Here is a 23,885-nt window from a genome sequence, read left to right as displayed (position 1 = left end):
TCAGCCCAGGTATTTGTGCACCCCACAAATGTAAGAATATAATTACTTTTTAAATCAAGAGAAAGATTTTTGGGGTGGATGTGTCAGTGGAGTGCGCAATCCTTCCTCTGAACCAATGGAGTTGATCTTGTACTTTAGTTGTGTTGGAGGGACCATTCCAAAATAGAAACATCTGATAATGCACAGTGAGAGTCCTGCCGTAAACTGTAAAAGACTCTGATCAATAATATTAAGTTGAAAAGGATGCATTGGGTAAGATAATTCTGGTAATCAACGTGTCCTCGCATCACAGCCATCTGTGATCTGAATGAAAACTATTCTTATCTCATTCAACACAGAGCTTAGAGGCTTCTTTAAGAAGCACTTAAAATACATGTAATTAATGTTCTGGTTGTGCAGCTGGCGTCCACTTTCAGCAGAAAGACCTATTTAGTAAATCTTTATACATTGCAATATTCAAGTTTATTATCAAATGGTATTCAGTTTCTACAGGAAAAAGCCCATCCCTGCCTGTGATGCTTCATGAATTGACACATTAATTCATTGTATTTTGCCTAGTGTAGGTCTGTGGACCATGGATGCATAAGAGTGACATGGGACATTAGAGAGCATTAGGAAATTCGAATGGATGAGGGGCAACTCCAGTGGTAGCACCACAGTCGCAGTTGGCATGAGGGTCCACCGGGGTGCAAGGAACCTCCGGGAACTAGATCGTCACTTATATGTGTTGTTTATGGCTCCGTATATGCAAAGAATGCCGTGCTGTTCCTAAAGGGAAAGGAAAGGGGTTGATACAGTCAATGATGCGGATGATAATGGTAGGGTAACGTGAGGTTAACCCTGGGGATCCATTTTGTTGGATTTAATGCCCTCACACACCCTTTCAGGTGTCATACTTCATCATTTGGGCCTGCTCCTCGTTGGGTCGGCGGTGCAATACCCAACGGGCAACACCTCATAGAGGGGCTCTTTGACGGAGATCTTTTTCCAACAGCCGTATGGATGAAGTGCGGGTATGGGGCCAGAATGGAATAGTAGACGTTGTGGAGTGAATTAAAATAAAGCTAGAGGTACCAGGAATGATTTATTTGGATGGTCCGCTGCTTTAATTAAAAACGGATTTCTAGAGGAGAGTGCTGGAATAATATGCTTCCAGAGTTCCTCCAGATATTATTATTGTCTGGCCAACATGTTTCTTGCTGACGTTAATTAAACAAGCGATTCTTCAGGACCTATGTGACTATTTTAGCAAGTATCTAAAAGTGAAAACTGTCTACTCTAATTCCCTAGTGTGTGTACACTAGTGTGGGTACAATAACAACTAGGGATGAAGGGAGAGATCCTATATTACCCTTCTTCTATTGTGTTAAGCTGTCAATACCTAAAATTTGTAACAGTCAGATAACAACAGTATCCAGCGGGTAAAACTTCAGGTTAGATCTTCCACCGCAAGGTTGGGAGTTCCTGAGCTGCGTTTCTCGCGCCTACCCCTCGCCGCTGGATCCATGTGTAGGTTTATGGCTCCCACATCTGACGGACATATGACATCTTTTTAATGGTTACAATGTATTGCATATGCATTTTTTGACCAATCATTACGAGATTATGCACATTTTGTGAAACCACTATTTTCTGGGTTTGCCAGAACTCTACACAAACCATGAGCAAGAGAAATATTTTGAGTGAATTCTGTATTGATTAGTAGTCTTTATTAGAACTTTACCTAATGTTGTGTAGCGCTTTTTCTGCAGTACCTGTTGTACCTGTATGCTCAAGCTGCTTTGACTGGTCCACTTATTTAACCCCAGCAACCAATAGCTTCTGCAGCGCTGTGACTATGACACTTTTTGTTTATTTGTTTTCAGTCCCCGACAGCAAGTCTTGTCCTGTTCATTCCTTGTTTACTTCATGATTTCGTTCTCGGCTTCTCACCTCTCTTTTAATATTATGTTTAGTTGCATTTATTTTGTGGACACTTTCGGTTTCTAAACCTTACGTCTTACAAATAACAGCTACAAATAAAATACTAAGAAATTGACAAAGCAATAAAAAAAACTAAATAACAAATCTTCGACCTCAATATAAAAGTAAAAAAAATTAAAAACAAGGCAAAATATCCAGAAAGAAAGGATTTTTACAAAGATAATAACACAAAAACGCCTATTCTGTTGTGTAGAGCAAGAATGTAACTTATGAGCTAATAACTTGTCGAATGATTATGAAATATGTATATTATACACCTATAATGGTATGCCGACCTCCCAGACATTTTAGTCAATGAGTGGCAAAGATTGAGAACGTGCCAAGATTAGCCTCTGGACATCACAATTTTGACCACATGCCTTGGGCACAGGTTACATTCAGTGGCTCCTGGTGAAGCGAAGAGTTCATGTTAAGAAACTGTGCTTTGCCCACCCAGCTTTTCCTCGGGCTGGAACTGTGGTTCCTCATGTCCCAGGGAAGCCCTCAAGTCTGTTGCACTGCATCCTCTAAAAGTGCCAGATCAGGCCATGGGCTCCAAATGACAGAATGGTTGCCTGCTGGAGGCCTGCATATCACAGCTCATTTTCAGTTCTGGAGAGCTAGGAAGTCTCAACTCTCTTATTTTTTGGACTATCCTGGTATAGGCTTTTCCTTACCTGGTTCCTAGCACCAAGATTCCCACCAGTGATAGTTTTTCCACTATATTGCTAAATAAAAAAAGATTAAATGTACTACCATACGCCAGTATACGTATTTTATTATCTATAAAAACCGTTTGGTTCCCCGAAAAACAACACTGAGGAGTTGGCATTATCAAAAACAACATAAAGGGGTTTGCAGTATCAGCGAATGTTGCAACGACAAGGCGAAAAGAGACAATTTACAGCATACGCTCTTTGTTTGCTCACAGATCGAATTATTGGTTCAAAGTTTAAGATACAATAACATGGACTTTGATACATAAATATACAAGGGGTGTCAGAAATGACATCACACCCTATTTAACCTCGATGACAACACAGGGTGTACACTTTCTGACAACATTAGCTACTCTGCAGCCTCTTGTTTTTTGCTCAGGCGCTAGGAGAAGAACAAGAAGTTAAAACGGTCTTGTCTTGCCACTGCCTTGATGACCTCAAAGCTGAGGGGTAGCAAGAGTAGTACTATGGGTACCTATGTGAGGGACAAGGATAGCATTCTTTCCCCTTGTTTCCCTAATTGAGGTCCATGCATATCATCTCCCCTTTCCCATAAAGCAATGTTTGAATGTTGAGCTTCACACTAATATCTACCTCTCACAAGGCCATATAAGACTGCGAAGCAAGATGATTACTTCTGCACCGCAAAGAACAACCACAATATGAAAGGTGAATGTATCGCCCTCCAATGCATATTGATGGGATTTCCTCTGCCTCATCTATCGACTTGGCAAAATTAGCAACAAGGTTTTTAGATATTGGAGGGAACTCAAACTTTGTTTACGACTGGTCTCATTTAGACAGCTCCCATATAAACCTCTTCTTTTGCTAATGGAGCCCACAAATATTGGAGTGACAGAAGAAAAAGCACAAATACTTCCCTGAAGGGTCTTCCCTCTTTTTGATACTCCACAGTATTCTTATCCAATCGGATAGCAAAGGCCGTTTGAGTTGTGACATCTACCCTACCTGCTATCTGCCAGAATATACACAATCCACCTTAAGTGTTGGCATCAATGTCAAATGTCAAATGTCAAAGGCTTTTATATAGCGCAACAAATCACCAAAAGAGGTCTTAGGGCGCTTTATGTGATTTTCTTTGTAATAAATTGGACCAACTAGCCCTTGCTCTTTTTGCAACATCTAGATCTTTAAGAGTGACACTGGGCAGGACATACCTTTGGCCATATTCAAAAGCCAAAGGATCACTAAATAATCTTGAGTGATCTGTTAGGAAACATGGATAATTGATGGATTTAAGGTAAAATAATGTGTTGCCTCACTCGAAGACTTGGTAAGACAGCCAACTGCGAACCTTCAAAACCTAAGAAAGTGGCTGCTGGACTGTGGCTGTGTCTGCTTAGAATCCCTTTGAATTTCATAAATATAGGTAACATTGAGTTGAGCTGATGGACTTGAAGATAGATCAGCAAGGTACGCAGTCCTTGCCATCTGCTTGAAGGAATACCAGATGGGCAACAATTGACAATAGGGAGAACAATTTTGGGAAAATAGAGTTAAGACCAAAAGAAGGTTGAGAAACCAGCTTCTCAGCGAATGAGTGCAGCTGCAGCTCCCCCGCTATGGATGGAGCTGAGTCTTTGGGGGCGGGCCATGCCATGACAGGCACGGAAGGGGAGTGGTGGGCATCACTACTGGCTGTGAGCATGATAGTTTGGTCGGCCATCTTATGACCACCCCATAACCCTCCCTGCCCCACCACTCTCCTTCGCGACCAGCCACAACTGAGTGAATGGAAAGGCTTCAGCAGAGGCAACAATGTTTTTGGACAAACATTTAATGGTAAACATCGTTTACCACACATGCGATACAACGCATGTCAATTACAACACGGTTGTTACAACAACTGCATTGTTACATTTCATACCAATACAACGCAAGTCCGAACAATGACTTGCTGTAGGGGGTAGAAGGTGTTGGATTTAAAATCCAACACATTCCCTACTGTTGCACAGACTGGAGTTGGAATAGTAGATTATACTATTCCAAAATACAGCACGCTCCCACTGCAAGTCATTGTTCTGACTTGCGTTGAAATGGTATGCGATGTAACAATGCGGTCGTTGTAAGGACCGCTTTGTAATGTTATGCATTGTAAATGCATGCAAACTAATGTAGCATATTCGCATTTAAAACTAGGATTTAATATTCTAGCTCAGGTTTTGAGCTATTCTTGTGTTTTCTTAATATCGGAGACCAGGTGGGAATCCAGGAATACAGATTTGAAGGAGAAGATGACGTAGTCAGATAGACTGAGCCTTGGAGAAGGAAACCATGCCTAGAAGGCGTGTGCGGTACCCAAGCAAGGGACAATTAATGTGAACGCCTGTGCAGTTCTTTTCTCTATTCAGCACATCAGGCTGCAAAAGTAGAGGGACATTGACTGTCCAGCCTTGCAGGATCCACATGAGGTTAATGGTGATGTATCGATTGGGAGAGTCTAGGGGAACACCACTTGTGCTGGTAATAACAGCAAAATGTCTTGAATAGATAATATAGTAGTATTAATATTTCTCAAATTACAAGATGTAAGAATTGTTTACCGAAATTGGAGAGCTAGATATGAAATTAAATTAATTAAATTAAGTTAAATGAAACTGACATTTTTAGAGCGCAAAACAATCACCCGAGGGTGTCAAGGCGCTTATATGAAGATGTTCAGGATCGAAGGAAGGTTGGAGTGCGTGGCAGTGAACGCCACGACTAAAACGAAATTAACTTACATCTTGCGGGAAGTAGGATTTCGGATACGGTGGCCATTGTGGATTGTGACTATTTAAAAGGAGAGTGAATTCAGAGTCTCATCACTTCCCAAGGCAGTTCATGTTTGGCAGTCGCTGGAGGATCGTCATGGAGCCACTGTCTTGCGATCAGAATGTTGGAATAGAACCTTGACTTCCTACTTTTGTACTATCTTATCTACTCAGATCGTTTTCATCATTCACTTTGTATATATCGTCTTTTGTCCTCGATTTAGAAGACTGGAAACAAATTTTTAACTTATGTGAATTGAACTCTCTGGTAAAATCCATAGGAGTCATATAAAAAAACTACCCCACAAGGACTTTCAAAAGGTCAGATAAAGAGCATTGTTTTTTTTAATATTTGCAGTAGGAGAACTGCATTACGTTTGGAAGAGAAGGCTCAGTTAGAGGACCTATCACATGAGGTAATTAGGTAAAGGGTTCAATATGATATTCATGTTACAAGTTTTTTTTGTAATCTGGTATTGTTTCATTGCAGACTTCCATAAGCAGTTCCAAAGGGGACATATATGAAGCTTTACATCAGTGTTTTTTCTCTCTCTGACTTATCCTTTTCCCATCTGTAGGAACTGCTGTGATTTATTTTACAAATATACATCATGGTTCTCTGCTGAGGTTAATAGGATTAGATGAAATTCCTGCAGACCAGTACCAAAAATCTGTGGACTACGACATAAAGTGGGGTAGGTTCTTGCAGAGTGCCGACCATGTAATTTTTTGGGTTATTGCGTTTTGACGGTTATCGGTTTATAATAGGTTAATGAAGAACAAGTATCCTGCTAGAAACTTCTTTTAAAGGAAACTTTTGAGATAAAACTTGCTAGGAATTAGAGTGATTAATAATGTATTATGCACATGCTGGAGTGGAGAGCACCCTAATTAAGCACAGGGAGTAGGCTAGCTCAGGGGATTAAATTCTCAATCCTAATATTTAAATTGCCTGTTGGACAAAGACTTAGATTCCCCACAAAGTGGTGTGCCAGAATATTCTTGCCTACTTATCGTCTGACAAAAACATTGATACCTAGATATCGTTTACAAAACCTTGATTGCGTGTAGATTTTCTAATATTAATTCCAATGGAGCAATATTTTTCTATAAACTATGTTTAGAACATGATATGTGTGTAAGACAGTATTTAGGCAATTCTAATATGGTACCACAATCTGCATGGATTGGTCAGCCTTCCATACTTTTAGGCAATCATAATTTGAGCCTTGGAAGGGCTGCCATTCTGTCTTATTGATGTTTTATGGTGTTGACTTGGGTGGGCTTATTGCTCCAATATTGCCAGCTTTTTATGGGCTTCCGGTGTCCTATTGCAGTTGTGAAATGTGTGGATGTGTAACATACTAACCCTAGTAAGTATTGAGGGGGCTAATAGAGGCACGGGCGCTTGGAGGAAGCTAGCCTCCAACCTAACATGAAAACACAACAGAAGCTGCTCCAAGGACAGTGACCGAACTCCAAAGAAACCTAAGTTAAAGAGGGTGATGGCATCTCATAAAAATTGAAGGACTCTCCTCACACACCACCAGGTGTCATGCTTCATCATCGGCATTCCTCGCTCTCTAGAAACTTGGTTTGGTAGAGAGCGGGCCTATACGTGGAGACTGCGAGGCACTTCTAAAACTTAGTGGGGGCCCGTGAAGTGAGTTAAAAACCAGTATAATCGCCAGAATGCATTTATTCTGACTCTGGGAATATATGATATTAAAACATATGACGGTGAGGAATGGGAACTTATTGCCCCATCACCGTAGTGGTTGATTTTGCCGACATGCTATTGCCTATGTGGCCCAAAGGGTACGCGGCATTCATCAGGACAAGAAAAGTGAAAAAAAGGCTCCTATCTTACTCCAGAAGTAGGTAGATGTCACCACTTTGTAGGATGACCTATGTCATACTCTACCTAAGTTGAATTCCTGAAACCTGGATTGGTAATATAGAGAAAAGATTGCCATCAAGAAAATTCGGACACGAAAAGAAGAAGATAAATAAATCAACTACATGCATCATTAATACATATAGTGGTTGTTTGTGTAACATGTGACACTGCAAACGTGGAACACACACATTGGTCATTTAGCTCTCAATGTGAGACTAGCACACTACCTTACCCTGCTTGGGTTCCCTACACACGCCATGGGAGGAGAGTGAGGGAGAGACTCCTGTAGTCACACTGAAAAGAGAATTTAACAAATAAAAGCGTAAACACAAGTGAGCTTCTATCATCCACTCTTTCCTTGTGGGGAAAAGGAAAGGAGTACCACACGTAATCATTCATGCACTCAATGATGCCCTTACTACATCAAGGTGCGTCTCTCGCTGTAATCCTAGATGTGTCTGCTCTGCATCCCCGAGGTAGAAAGAGCACTGTGTGATTCAGTTTTTAAATAGTATGCTTAATCGGAGGCCGATGTAAATTGGATGCACGTGTGCCAATAATTAGTATTAAGAGTGCATCCGGTGTCTGAATCGGGTGCTTGAAACCAATCTACTAAACGCCTGATCATCGAGTCAGTCGGCAAATGGGACCGCAGGCACTGCTGCCGCGCACCTGAGAGTACCCAGTGTCGTGGTGAGAGCAGCCTGACCCGCCTGGATCACTTTCCTCCTAAAGAACGATGATGGATTCAACCCAGGTCTGTGACTGGGGGTGAGTGTCTGAAAAGTTTCAGTGCTCCGTTCATCATCTCTTTGTGTTTTCTTTCTTTGCCCTAAATTGACAGGGTATGCCCAGACGTGGGCCCCTTGCTCACTTTGCCCCTGGATTCAAGCTAGCGTGGCTGATGGGGGCTGTTAGCCCGAAACCGGTCGCAGGATGCTTGTTTACGGTCCAGGGAAGCCATGGCTTGTCAGTTCGGGCAAGACTGTTCCCATGAGGCACAGGGTCAAGTCTGATTGGCATATAGCTGTGTCTGAACTGGGGTGGCGAAGAGTTTAAAGAACGATGATGGATTCAACCAAGATCTGTGACTGGGGGTGAGTGTCTGAAAAGTATCAGCGCTCCGTTCATCATCTCCTTGTGATTGCTTTGTTCACCCTAAGTTGGCAGGGTATGCCCAGACGTGGGTCCCTTGCTCACTTTGCCACTGGATTCAAGCTAGCCTGGCTAATGAGAGCTGTTAGCCCGAAACCGGTCCTAGGATGCTTGTTTTCGGTCCAGGGAAGACATGGCTCGGCAGTTTGGGCTGGCCTGTTCCCATGAGGCACAGGGTCAAGACTGATTTGCATATAGCTGGGTCTGAACTGGGTTGGCGAAGTGAGATAAAGAACGATGATGGAGTCAACCCAGATCTGTGAATGGGGGTGAGTGTCTGAAAAGTTTCAACACTCTGTTCATCATCTTCTTGTGTTTTCTCTAAAGAACATAATTCATAGCCTGATTCCTTGCACCAACAAGCATATCAAATCACCTTGATGGCAAAGAACCATATTTGCCCATTAGGATACAAACCCACACATTTTCAACTCTGTATGTATCTTGCTGGAGACTAACCTAAAATTATTTTTGGGCATTGTAGCTACAGCCGAAAAAATGGGACATCAGCTTTGGATAGTTGGAACCTGCCTCAACCCTGATTATGATGTATTGAAGAAATAGAGGATACCATGGACCCGAAGAATTAGAGATCTTACTTGAATCGCTCTGGGCATCAGGGTAAGACCCAATGTTGAGAAGATGTGAAAATTGCACTGGGTGCTAAACCCTCTGTCATGGCTGCAACGGTCATACAGGATGAGAGAGAAATAGTAGAATCCATCAAGAGGCCACAGTGAATTAAGGAAAATGCATCGGAGACTCTTGTGCATAAAGAGAGTGAAAAATCTAGATCCTTCCTGAAGACTTATGATCTGAGTTCAAGTATCGTGGGTGGGGTGATCAGTCATGACCATAACGGATATTCCGTCCACTGCATTACAAGTACCTTAGGATATAATGCACTAGTAATACAGCAGACAGTATATCCGTCATGTTTGTGATGAAGTATCCCATCCACCGAACTCTAAATCAGGCCCTTAGTTAATATTCTTTGATTGCTTGCAGCAATTGATGCATGAATTACGGGCTTTGCAGATATCTGTGTGACTGCAATCATTCTGTATGTGCATGTTGCACTGAAGTCTGATAATGCTTGTGAGGGGTCTAGAAATCCATGGCTCAATATACTTATTAATTGAATTAACTCCCACAAAATTTTCTCAGAGGTGAGCATCTCTAAAACATGCTCTTTCACTAACACTTGCCACAGCTCTTTGTCCCATATATGAAGGTAAGTCTAATAACCAGTTTTACAAACTTTACAAGGTTATAACACTGCATTATAATGTGTATATATATTAATCTTAGTAACAGACCTGACTGCCTCCGTTTTGCCTTGAGGTAGGTGATATGCAATCTGAAACATGTTAAACAAATCTCATGATGTTATCACTTAATGTGAAAAGAATATGCACTACATTAAATGTAACAAATAAACCTGAAAAAAGCCTTAAAAAATAAATGTAACAAATAAATCTGATGAAAAAGGCATAACAAGGACATAGCCTTCTAGAGGAAGCACATCTGACCCCTACAGAATCTAACAAATTAGGGAGAGACCTGTTTGGCAGGATAATCTGCGTTTGTAGCATACATAACACACACACACACACACACACACACACACACGCACAAGCACACACACGCACCCACCCCCTCCGCCCCCCTCTCAGGAGGTTGTTATTCAATGGAGAAAAATAGAAATAGGCTCTATAACTGAAGCAAACTGTAGCCTGTAGCACTATTTTGTTTTCGGCCCAATTAGCAGTGCTGGAATTGGAAAAAGCTTATTCTGAGAACCAATAAATTGGGAGTCAAAGTATGGTAGAGGAAAGGGAGTGGAGTCACTAGGAGCCAAGCTTGAAAAGTAGAGTCTGACAGTCAACTTATACTATTTTTTTTTAAATAGCCTGCAAAGAAATTGTCAACAAGGACAAATGTGACCGCAAATCTGTTCTACTTTACTTAATTGGTTACAAAGCCTCTGCATTTTAAAACATCCTACAGGGTTAACACCCCTGCTGGAGAGACCTTTGTGTGCCCAGCAATTTTGAGAGTATGATAATAGTGTTTAGATAACTGTGGTAGTTAATGCAGCTCTGGGAGAGTTCTGAATTTTGTCTAATCACAGTTTGACTCATAAAGAAGCATAGGGCAATCCCATGTCCTCTTCAAGCTGGACACGGGAACCCCACTATACGCAACACAACAAAAATCCACCTTATACCTATGAAAGCCATACTCAACGCAGCGTCTAGACTCCTCTCCGGAGAGAGCCACTATGATTACATCAGACCCAAAAAACTCATTTGGCTACCAATCGAAATGAGACGTACTTTCAAAATGGCCTGCATAACCCACAAAACTCTCTACACCGGAAAATCTTACTACCTCGCCAACATACTATCATTGGCTGGCCGTAAGAGGCTTTTGCGAAGCTCAAACACTGTACTCCTGATTCCGCCCAAATTTAAGAAAGAAAAATCCTTACCTATTCGTTCTATGGAAATGCGCCCAGAATTTGGAACGCACTGCCGCAAGACATACGCGATACTCAATCAGTCGTACACTTTAAAAAAAAAACCTAAATTACTTCTCCTCAATAAATACCAGTCCCTTTCCTCCCAAATTAATCAACATCCTTGAATACACCTCCCCTTCATCCCGCAAAGAACCTGCACATCTTGAACGCTAGAAACAACTGTACATCTACTCCTCCTACCTCTGCTACAACCTATCATCGCTACCTACGAACTATATTGTCTATCAACTGCACCTTATATTGTATATTTTTACTCTGTATTTTTCTCTTAGGCATTTTCTGTAATTGCTGATATGCAGACTCTGATAACCTTGGTTCAAATCCACACAATATATAAAACTCTAAAAATAAAATAAAATGGAGGGTTAATGTGCCTGCTGCAAAGCACATCATATACCATGCAGATCACAGAAATGTATTTTCTGTACATAGGTAAGTGGGCTACTGTTTTTGACACTGATATCATTTTGTTACTTCCAGTTCAAAAGTTGCAATCCTTCTAATTTAACACAGTTGTTGAAGGAGCTATCCAAGACGAAGTGTGATGTTAGTACCTTTTTCACATTGGTAGGCGAGTCTGCGTTGAGACAATTAGCTGGAGACATTACGGGCATGGTAGAAGGCTGGACACCTACCAGCAATCCAGCTGCACACAAGGCAATCCAGGGATAAGGGAGGATGGGGACACCTCACTTGCCCACTGACATCAAAAAAAAATTTGCCTCTTATTTTTGCACATATATGACTGTAAAAACCGAGATACATGGACCCTGAAACGGAGGTTCCTGCTCAGTGGTTCCCAATTAATTTTTACAAGATACATAACTAATAGGTTTGTCTGGATTTGAGTGAGTTGTTTAGCAGTACTCTAAATTTAATAACAAGCTTAATGACAATAATCACACTAATACATAAACTGTTAAAAAAATTCCCTATTAAGCTCAAGCTAAAACCTATTTCTCTACAAAACAAAATCAAAAAGCGGTCTATTACAATGTCATTCGTAAACTCTACCGACCGAATCGTTTCGGATCCGTTTCCAACCGAATTGGGTTCTGCGAGTCAGACGGACAGATTACGATGCATCCGGACATCGTTCGGTCGGACTCGCATTGACTTCAATGGGAGCCTGTGTTCCGAACGAGAACACAGGCTCCCATTGAAAAAGGGGGTGGTTGGGGAAAACCTTGCACCCAATGGCGGGCTCCCCATGGGGCCTGCTACACTGTTCGAAAGTGTGAAGATAGGCCTGCTATGGGCCCCCAAAGTCAGATTCCGTTTTGTGTTGGACAAACCAATTCAGAACGTCTGTCAGATTCGGACATCGTAATCGCTCAGTTGGAAACATTGTCTAAACCATGGAACAGGGAGAGGCAAGATGGCGGCCGCCGGCTTAGACGTGTGAGCTGGTAGCTCCTGTCCTCCTACACCTGTGAGGAGATTCCTGGTGATTAGTGATTAGTGAGAGGGCCAGAGTGGAAATAATGCTCACCGCAGGTCCTGAGTTCAGCGCTTGGAGGAACAGCATGTTCAACCTCTTCTCGAAGGCGGCATTGTATTATCTCAGTAAAACACAAATTGGATACATTGTAGCAGGATTCGCGGCTGCCGCAAGAGACCGGGACTGGACACCGAGTCAAGGGGAATGAAGGCAGTGACTGCGGCAGGCAAAACTGTTGGAGGCTCGAGTATTCGGAACTCTGTGAGCTATTGCAGAATGCTGAGAATGCCGCCCAAGGGAGGCAGAGGGAAAGTCAGGATCCCGCCTGACTCTGCCCCGCTTCTGCTAGTGTGGTGGCCACAGGTGAAATTACTGGGAATGGACATAAAATTCCAGAGCCGCCGAGTGTTAAGAAAGTGCCTACAGCTAACGGTAAACCAAACAGGGGCGAGAGCGGCGTCACCATCAATTCTGCGGGCTTGACAAGTCCTGCGAAAGGTACGATTCCACAATTGTTTGCATTGGGTAAAGGTGGGAAGAGAAAGGAGAGCCGGAGAATCCAGGATCACCCTATAGATAAGGCACGCGGAGCATTGGGCATGGAAGGTGCTGTGCGACCCCCTAGATTTCTGAATGACAAGAGGAAGGAAACAGAGGATCAGCAGGCTCAGCAGACCCCTGAATTTGATGCCTCTGTGGAAGATATGACAATCTCTGGCAGTAACATGGAGTCGGCTGGGGGTAAAAACGGATGCCTGTAATCCCATTGGAATGAGCAACAGAGATGGAGAGCCCCCAGAATTAGGTATGGAGCCAAGTAGTCAAGATATTGAATCAGCTGTAAGACACAAGGTGCATATTGACACTAACTTGGTGGCTGGAAGTATGAATCAAATGGCAGGTTCAGGTGGGGGCCTCACTGGGTCAGACTCGGTTAGCCTAGAGTCACTAGAGAAGGAGATGGAGTTGGTCGATCTCGTAGAGAAGTTCTTCTCATTATCAGACCATTCAGACCACTCGGATATACCCAGAGATGAGAGAAGGAGAAAAAGCGGACCAGGTATGGAGCAAAATGATGATGAGCTGACTGACCATAGTACTATACCTTCTGAGGATATGGGAGGGGACTCGTCGGAGGGGAGCCCACAGACAATGCGAAAGAAAAGGATCTTGATCTAGGGGTCTCACCTTTATGCCAACTCCCCGGTGCCGGTACATAAGTCAATGGTCCACCCCCCAGATGAAACTGACTCCCTTGTGACCCAAAAAACACTAGAGTCCTCAGAAGGAGTATTAGAAGAGGTATCCCTGAGCCCTATATATCGAACAATTATGACTCATAGGGAGGAAACACGGTCTGAAAGTCTGAGGACACAGAATGTCTGTCGCAAATTGCAAAATTCAGTACGGCGGATCGCCAAAACATGCTCTGAGTTCACTGCAAGAATTTCTGAGACAGAAGCACATGTTTCGCAGTTGGAGGATTAGTTAGCCTCGCAGAAGACAGTGAATGGAACTTTGCGTGCAGGAAAGGATGATGTACTATGGAAACTTGCTAATTTGGAGAATAGAGCTCGGCGGAACAATTTGAGAGTTCTTCAAATTCCCGAGGGGATTGAAGGCCAGAATCCTTGTAAATTTATTATCGAATTGTTTACTGAAGCATTCCCAAATCTAACCCAATAGGACTGGCAGAGAGAGGTGCAGAGGGCTAACCGATTTCCCTTTTCTGTACGGGCTCGGCCAGGTCAGGTGGCAGAGGCGACCAAACCCAGGGCTATTCTGATCTCATTCAACAACTTTTTGGCACGGGAAGCCGTCTCTGATCTTGCCCGCCCTGACAGAAAAAAAGCTGGTAAGGGGGTTGAATTTTTTGTTAGGCCTGACTACTGCCATCAGATGGTAGAGAAACGGTGGCAACTACGCCAACTTATTGCACCATTTCAATCTAAGGGGGCCCAAGCTTTCTTATTACAACCAGCTAAACTTAAAATCATCTATAAAGGGAGTACTAGGCTTTTTACTTCTGAAATCCTGGCGAAAGAATTTTTGCAAACCCTCAAAGGAGGATAAAAAGAAAAAGGGGATGTGGTTGTATGTAGTATGATGTTCCATATAACTCTGTTAGCTTTATTTATTTATTTGTTTAGGTATTGGCATTACTCTGGTCACTGAAGTTGAATGTCCCCCAGCAGTGGTAACAGGGTGTGCTATGTGTAAAGGGAATGTGATTTATTGATCTGTTCTGTCTATTGATTTATAGTCTATAGATTCCCTTTTTATTTCTGGTATGTTAGGATTAACTAGTGGGGGGATCTCACGGGTGTGGGAGGCACTATGGGTGTAGGGAGTAGTCATCGCAAGGACTGGCAGTCTTAAAGCTTCAAGGTGGGTGGGGGTTACTGGTGGAGGGTTAAGGGGAGGGGTGGGGGCAGGGGGGAAGGCGGGGGTGGTAGGGGTCAAAGCAAATGAAAAAGGAAGCTTCATAGCAGCAAATGAATGTTCAGAAAGATAAAAAGATTTGTGTATAGTTTTTTTGGTCAGGCAATCTTGAAAAAATGGCAAATGTCGGCCTCTGATTATGTACACTGAATTTGTGCGGTTTAAATAACTACAATAAAAGATAGAGGGTCTCCAGAGAGCTGCGGGTGATTCAGCCTGATGCGGTGTGTCTGCAGGAGACACATATTCATAGAGTAAAATGTAAAGTCTTAGATAAATTAGGGTATACGGTATTAGTAGTCTCAAGGCAGTCAAGTATGATAAGAGGGGTGGTGATATTGGCAAGATCTTATATCCAAGCTACCGAGCGTACCTTGGCTGATAATTTGGGAAGCTGGGATATTGTGGAATGTAGGGCAGGGGGGGGGGTCATTTACTCTTCTACAGTTTACGGGTCTAATCTGGATGAAGCCCTAATATTGCAATATCTGAATGGGAAGCTTGCTACATGGCCCACACCTTTATTTTTATGTGGGGACTTTAATATACATTTGATTAGGGAAGATTTTCAAAACGAGGGATGGAACTATTAAGGTACGAAACCTGGGGTTAATAAGGCTCTATTTCTGTTATTTATTGATCATGGGTTATTGGATGTGTGGAGCAGCTTGCATAGACAAAACCGAGATTTTACATTTTATTCGCACCCTCATAATCGGCTTGTTAGGCTTGCCTATTGTTTTGTACCATTAGCAGTGTTTACTGGACTGAAAATTAGTATACATCCAAGCGTGACTTCAGGCCATGTACCTGTGTTAGTTGAAATCCCGATGATCGCTAGATGCGTAGCCCCCAGAATGTTTACATTTGACAGGAAGCATTTGATGGATGAAAAATTTACTGAGCATATGAGGGTGTGGATAAAGGAATGTTTCCAAATGAATAGATATTCTGCATCCTGGGGGGTCATATGGGATACATTTAAAATGGGATTTAGTGGGGAAACGCAGAGCTTTGAGTTTTTAAAATGTAAAATGGCTTTGCAGGCTTTTTATGATGACCTTAAGACCGCCGAGGAGGAATTTGCCACTGTTTTAGCTGCAGGAGATAATACCACTGCACCTCTGAATAATTTAGCGAGATGTAAGGCCAAAATTAATCTTGAATGGAGTAAGGAGATCGCCATAAAATATCAAACATACAGAAAAGAATGTTATGAGTATGGCGAATCCACCAGGTAGTGCTTAGCGTTGCTTAGCCCAGAAATTGCAAATTAAAGAGTCCAAACAAAGTATTAAGGGGATTCAAAATACGGTGGATGCTATCGTATCTGATCCCCTGGAAATTCTTAAAGTATTTCATGATCTTTATTTCGAATTATATACCGAGAACCAGATTGGAGATGGACATGCTAAGGCGAGGACATGCTCACCTATTCTATGGCTGGTATGCAACATTCTCGCCTGAGAAAGTGTTTGATTGTGTAGAATGGAAGTATTTTCTCTAGTATGGAAAGGGCGGGTTGGGGAACAGAATTTATGGCACAAATTTAGTGGCTCTGCAAGGAACTACATGCCTGGATCAAGAATAGGCATTTCCTATATGACCCATTCCTGAATGGATGAGGTATTAGACATGGGTGTTCCATGACCACACTGCTGTTTTTGTCAGCTCTGAGCCTATGGCAGCAGTAATACACTAAAATGACAGGAGGGAGGGGGTAGTAGCAGCAGCTGGCCAACAATAACTATTTCTATATGCATATGATATTTCTTCACACTTGATATCCTTCTCAATCAATTCCAGCATTATCTCCAATTTCCCATCCATCTCTGGATATAAAATTAACTAGAGTAAGAGTAAGATGCTACATCTCACTGTGAACACAGGGAGTAGGGGATGGCACATACCCATTCTGATAGGTTCACAATAACTTACAATATCTAAGTATACTATATTGTTTGTGGACAACATAAAGCTGTTGTTGCAGAAAACATTGATGGACTTCATGAGATGCTGCAAGGCGGCTTGCAATTACCACATATATCCTATGCTTCATGGGCTTTTCAGCTCACAGGAAATGCCCCATTATGTGTGAAGATAGAAAAAGACATGTGGTCTGTGAGAGAGGTGATTGACATTCCTACATACTGATCGTCATAACACCGCAGGAGCTATGCATTTCAATTGACCGCCACATTGGTTATGTTACATGATGTTTTCAGCAGCAAGAGAATGACCACATATTGGAAAAATGGCTTGCAACATCATTCACAATAAAAAAAAAAAAATGTCGAGGTTGGTAACTGAATTGCTACCCTCAAGTGATAATTGGTATAAAGAAATGGTTACTATGATAGACCACGAGAAATTGATATATAGACTCAGTGATCAGTCAGGGATCTTTACTAGGATCCTGGAACCATTACTGAATCCGGAAATAAATTAAACCCAATAAACCTCATCTGCATGTTGTGAAATACTTTCCTGTAAATAACATTTAGGATGTTCTTACCATCGTGGTCATTTCCCGTAATTGGATTTGTGGAACTCATGCAGCACCCTTTGGGGCTACTTATTCGGGCTAGTTGGATACGGAGAATACGCCCCTCACAGAAAAGGTGGGATGTACGTCTTTAATGTATTTGACTGCCCTCCAATGACGTTGATTTTATATTATTGTATCTGAGAGATTGGTGGGAGGCCAGCCCCAGCACCTGGCAGAAGGGGGTATGCTTTATCAGTAATTCACTAGGGTACTATTATATATTATGTGTTTGCCAAGGAATTTGCTCACCAAGATGTGAACAAGTGGGATTTTCCTCTTCTTTCCGCTAGCACAGCATCACTGACCAGCCATGCCCCATGTCATGCGCGCTTTTGTATATAGTTTACTTAGTGTGAAGGGTGACTCTGTTTGAAGCACTTGTTCTTATTTACAATATTGTCTTTTATAACACCAAGAGGGATTCACCTTGACATAAAGCGGGTGGCTTAAAGTGCCATTACCTCTCATGTTTCTCCTTCGCTTAATTCTCTTTTTCGAGATCAGAGGGTCTCTAAAACTAAATCTGTGTTACGCCTTGTACGAAAAAAAATTTGATTGGCATTGTCAACCGGTGAGATTTGTTTTAATTACAAATTGAATGTGAAATATGTTATTTATGTTCTTTAATGTAACTAACAAAAATTCAATGTGATGAATAAAGTGAACCTGGTGAATAGAAAGTATTTACTCCAAAAAAGAATGGCCTAGGAAAATAAAAAGAAAATGATGATTAGAGACACGCAACCGCATTTAACACAAAAAGGTGTTACGACTTACAATGACATTTTCTGAGTTTTCCTTGCTCCCAAAATAATTGTCTTTCTAACTTTGCATTATTGAATTTGCATGGCTCATATGCAGTTTTATACACCTTTTGCACCAGCACAGATGAACAGGTTTGCTCCAGCAATACTTCCTTGTGTTCCGGACAAGTCAAATTCTGTATCACTTTAATTACACAACTTATTATTTCTTCTATATGAATTGATAATTTGAGTTTTGAGTCCTACTGTTATTTATCTTCCAAATGTTCAATTTCTGTGTAAAGCAAAAAAACGTAATCGCCTTCTATGTGGACTTGAACATTGTGTATTCTATGCGGAGGTCTGCTATTCCAGAAATTATATTTTCCCCTAGTTTTTCTTTCTTCTGCTTAACAACAGGTGATCCAATACCACTTTCAAGTGATTGGAAAAATGGAAAATAGTGGCATTGCTGAGCTTATGTCCTTCTTTCAAACCGATGACCCATGCCAAATCAAACACTGGGTGGAGATTTTATCAGAAGCAGGGCCTATTTACTTATGAATGTATTCTAATAGACGCTTAAATAAAACAGTATATTTTTAAATAATGCTCTATTGCTCATGAGTTATCATGATAACATTTATTTATAAGAAATTTTTCATTGATTTTGAAGAGTTAACACGTTTCAGTTGGTTGCATTCAGCAACCTTCGGCAGCGACCTCATACTCAGCCAGGTTCACAGGCAAGTACCTAGTATGGAGAATGAAGGAGGTGATCTAACTTAAACCATATTGTAATTATGGTAGGCTATAGGGCACCTACTCACTTAGGGTGCAGAAGTATGTAGTAATGTTGCCGACGCTGTATGGCGAGGTTCAAGTGGGTTTATTGAAATAGGTAACAAGTAGCATAAGACCTATGTATAACAGTCTATAAGTCCTCATCAGCAGCCCCACCAGGAGCAGCCTACTAGCTGTTCAGCCCCATCCACCAACTGTCATCACTCACACTAGTCACTCAAACATTCCACTCATGGCCCACACGCCAACATTCCACAGAGAACACTCACACAGGCTGAGCAGCTAGGAACAAGGCAACACAACACATTAAAATACAACATGAGAATACTACAAAGTGGATTCAATCTCTTCTTGCCAATACTCCCAACCAGATCTGTGTCACCCTCTCATCTTACTTAAGATGCACTGTGTCTGTCTGCTTCCATCACCAAGTCTCAATGGCTCATGGGTTCTGTAGCTCACTGCTTTCTACCCTCCTCTGCCTGGGTCCTCCACACATGTACTGCATCACAATGCCAGCTTGTATAAATCCAGCAGCGGGCCAATCTGCCCTGTCATCGCTCAGTATCTCCTTTTCAGTCCCTTCTGTTTGCCATTTGTTTTCTTTCTATGGCACACTACCAGAAGTCGTTCACTTAACACAGACTCTGGAAGTCATCAACATCCACATTAATGTAGTTTTGGGCTGTGAGAGTTTGTTCAGAGAGCAGACATCGCAGTTGAAACCAACCTCTTTCCAAACCAATTCAGATGCAGATTTTGTTTCTTTCCACGTCTTTCGACACCCACCATTTGGTACCCACTCAACACATTACCAAGCCTAGTTTGCACACATCTAATGCATAATACCCATCCTGGAAGGCAAATGTATTCTGAGCAAATCTTTTTTTTAACTTAATTGAAATATGTTAATTTATTCCTGTGTCAAAGGATATAGTGAACTAGCCCTTTAGAATTTATTTCACATAAATGCTCAATATTCAGTTCAGAAATATTTTGAATAGGGTTTACACATTTGGGTACCATCTCAATTGATGTCTTTTCATTGCATATGTTTTTGCAGTATTTCTAACAAACTAAATATATACATTGTTATACATGTTTATAAAAAGGAGAGTAATGATTTCCAAGTAAAACATATGAAGAATGACTAGATGTGTAGGAGGTTACCTAGTCTCTAGTGCATACACTGAATATAATTCTATGTTCAGATCTAATTCTGTCTGTAGACTCTGCTCTATGACCTGTATATTCTAAAGTTAATTTGCTCAATTCATCAATGTTGATAAAAATGTTTGATAAGCCTCTGCGATTTTATATCAAAGTATAGCCAAAGCAACAAGAAATTAATCTGACTTTTTCAGCACAGTATTTCCATATTTGGTGGTATAATCTGTTCACATTTCACTGAAAATTCAGTTTTATTGCTTCTTAATTATATATTTAAATAATTACTCATGACTCATGAGCATATTTCATTCCCTTATCATTGTTTAGTCATAGTGCTGAATTCAATCAAGAACTTTCTTGTAGTCTTTTCTTACACAGGGTGTTAGACTGTTCTCGCTAGTTTTACTGCCTGCAGAGTTTGTGTAAAAAGCTGACTACGCCTGATTGAAATGGTGACATTAAAATTGTATGGTAGAAAAACATAATTTAATCTATTCCTACTAAAAACGTTGGTGCAAACGCTAATCCCCCTGTTCAGTCACTCCTTTTTTCTCTTAATCAGTGATGAGTATTGTTTCCATTTGATTGTCAGTTGTATTTATATATCATATACAGGTACATGCATCATTAAATGAGTTTGTGATTTCTTAATTGCGATTTTTAAGGAATAGCAAATAAGGAATAGCAAAACGCGATGCATCACGAAAATTCCGAAAAAATAAGTAATCGGTAAAATTCGCAGAATTTATAGCAATTTCTTGTAATAATATGCATGCATAATATGCAGACGTAGAGCGGAAATGCGCTTTCAATTAATTTAAATTCACACATACAGCGCGGTAACACCAATATACAAAAACAGCAGAGGTGCGCGCTATAAGAAATATACACACATTCATTGCAGTTACCCAGACAACATTGACGCCTTCGCATTGAAAACCGGGCGGGCCTTCCATCGACGAGGAGTGTCAAATGACGCCACACAGGGGGCAGGATTAATCGCATACTACACCAATCACAATGCACTAAAGAAAACACACACACGACTTCGGCTTACCAAAAAAAAAAGTTTTTAACCATTGGCCATTGACCAACGATGTCACAGGGGGGTAAACACGAACAAAAAAAGCCGACATTTCTTAACGGAGAAATGCAATCGACTGCGCATTCACAAGACTTTCCTCACATCTTGCGGACAAGATAAAACGCTTACAATAAGACATACGAATAACGAAAATAACACAACTGCCCATAATCACTCGAGCACTGCCAGGACTTCACCACACAATTGGCAAAACAAAAGGGAAACTTCTTTGAAGGGATACAAAAATGAACACATGGAAAGAGCCTTCGAAAGAAAATAAAACATTAAACAGGTGACATGACACTTTCCTCACATCTTGCGGACAACATAAAACGCGGAAAAGAATACATACGAATTAAAAAAATAACACAAGTGGGCCAAATCAGTTGAATAGGGCCAGGACTTGCACAGACAACTCTTCTGCGGGGCGGGCGGGGGCCCTGAAGCAGCCTTTTGCTCCCGGACAACGTCGGGGCGGGCTGCTAGTATACATTAAAGGTAAAATAATAAACACTTACCTTGACTGCCGCGCCCCGGGCTGCCATCCTCCTCTTCCTCGGTGTTTCACGGTGATCTGCGCATGCGAACGCACCCGTGCATGCGCATTCCTTGCGAGAAAAGAGCATGCGCAGGCACGCGTGTATGTGCAGATCACTGTGAAAACAATGAGGAAGAGGAGGACGGCAGTCCGGGGACACCGCAGTTAAGGTAAATAAGTGTTTATTATTTTACTTTTAATGTATATTTATTTCATCCTTACTAGGGGGAGTGGAGGCAGGCGGTGGAGCGGAGCTGAGCAAAGTTCTACAGAGTTGGTCCCCAACTTCGTGGGCCTCCGCGTGGTGCCGCTCCGCCAGCTCCACCCAGGGTTAGTATTTTTTAAGGGTTTATCAACTGTTTGTTTAAACCTAACTATTTAAACAATGTCTATCAAGTTCATTTATTATTTTCTCTTTTGCGAAACGGTCCAGACTATTTTCCACAAAGACCTAGTGTTTCACTAAATGGTTGGTGTATTGCTTAAACAATGCAATGCATATTTCGCTTACAATCCAGTATGCAAAAATGTGTAGACATGTATGTACATTTGTTTTTGAGTACAGTTTTATGTTCTGCATTTGCATATACTGCAAACATGGAAATCAATTTCTAAAATGTAAAAGGTGGCAGGAGTGGCTTCATGCACCCCTTTACTCTTGTTGAAATAAAAGCTTTGATCCCTTATTAAATCTTCAGACCCTCAACAGTCTCCTATCTGCTGCTTGGCATTTGGAGAACGGTACGGGTTGCCAACCTAAGAAAGCATGTATGACTCTGAGACTCCTGGTAGCATGGTTTGCATTTTGTAAGGTTGTCACTATGCACCTTTAATGTGAAAAATAATATTTTCTGAATTGATTGGTTTGCAGTCACTGTTCACTGATAGAATATCAACACCCAAAATATCCCCATACACAAATATCGAGTCATAAATATCGATATAAAAAATATCAACATCCTATATTTATAATGTTAAATATAAACAATATAGATGGAAAAAATATCGATTTTTTAATATATATAAAAATAATGTTAAATGTATTAAATAATAAAACTAACTTTAAAAACATTATTTAGATTTAATATACATTTTAACAAAAAACCAAAGCACACAGCAGCAGACCAAGGTTTAGCACATCGACTTCTTCTGTTTCCTAGATTCGTGTGGTGCAACCACTCTCCCCATCCGCTGCCAAGGATGTCCGTCATATAAAGAGTTTTACAAAAATTTGAGAGGTGCACTCAATGAAGTCAATAGTACAAGAAGTTCATAAATTTTGTGAGTCTTCTGTTCTTTCTTTAATGGATTCTTTTATTCTCTCTTTTTAAGATACACAGGCACAGCCAAAGCGTTTCATTCCCTTTAGTGCCTTGGGAATGGGAATTTATGGGAATTTTACATAGTGAGCAAGGTATTGGATAGCACATATAGTAAAAAAGTGGCATAAAAAAGCATAGCATATAAAGTAACAACAAAGCAAAACAGCAATGTTTTTTTCAACATTCACAAAGGGGAATGGGTCTCTTGGGGACCTCTTCCTGTTTACAAATGCCTTACCACTACATGTCAGTAGGCTGTGAACGAATAGTTTTCTACGACTATATTTTGGTTGCAAAACATTGATGCATCTCACTTCAAATCAGTATTTGGAAGGTATTATCTAAATATTACTCTTCCAAACCCAAACTCGGATTTGATAACGTGTTAACAAATAACAATTTAAGGGGGTCATTAAGATGGTGGGCGGACTTTGTCTGCCCGCCATCCTGTCGGAGAATGGGATCGCCTGCCATCGGTGCGAGGGTCCCGTTGCAGAAATTATGATGCGCCCGCCACACTGGCGGGCGCATCCTGCATTCCTGACATTGAGGCGGGCGGTGCTCTCAGCACCACCCGCTGAAATGCCAGGAAGGCATGTCGTGTGCCTGCCATGTGGTACATGGAATTGCAGTGCACCCCCCACCCCCCCAGAATCACTAGTGGCTGCTACGGGCCCCCAATGGCAGAAAACCCCTGCCTTTAACGCCGCCACAGAAAGGCACATCCCCGCATTCATG

This window comes from Lissotriton vulgaris, chromosome 10, assembly GCF_964263255.1.
Source record: "Lissotriton vulgaris chromosome 10, aLisVul1.2, whole genome shotgun sequence".
NCBI classification, from domain to species: domain Eukaryota; kingdom Metazoa; phylum Chordata; class Amphibia; order Caudata; family Salamandridae; genus Lissotriton; species Lissotriton vulgaris.
This window is presented reverse-complemented; position numbering follows the sequence as displayed.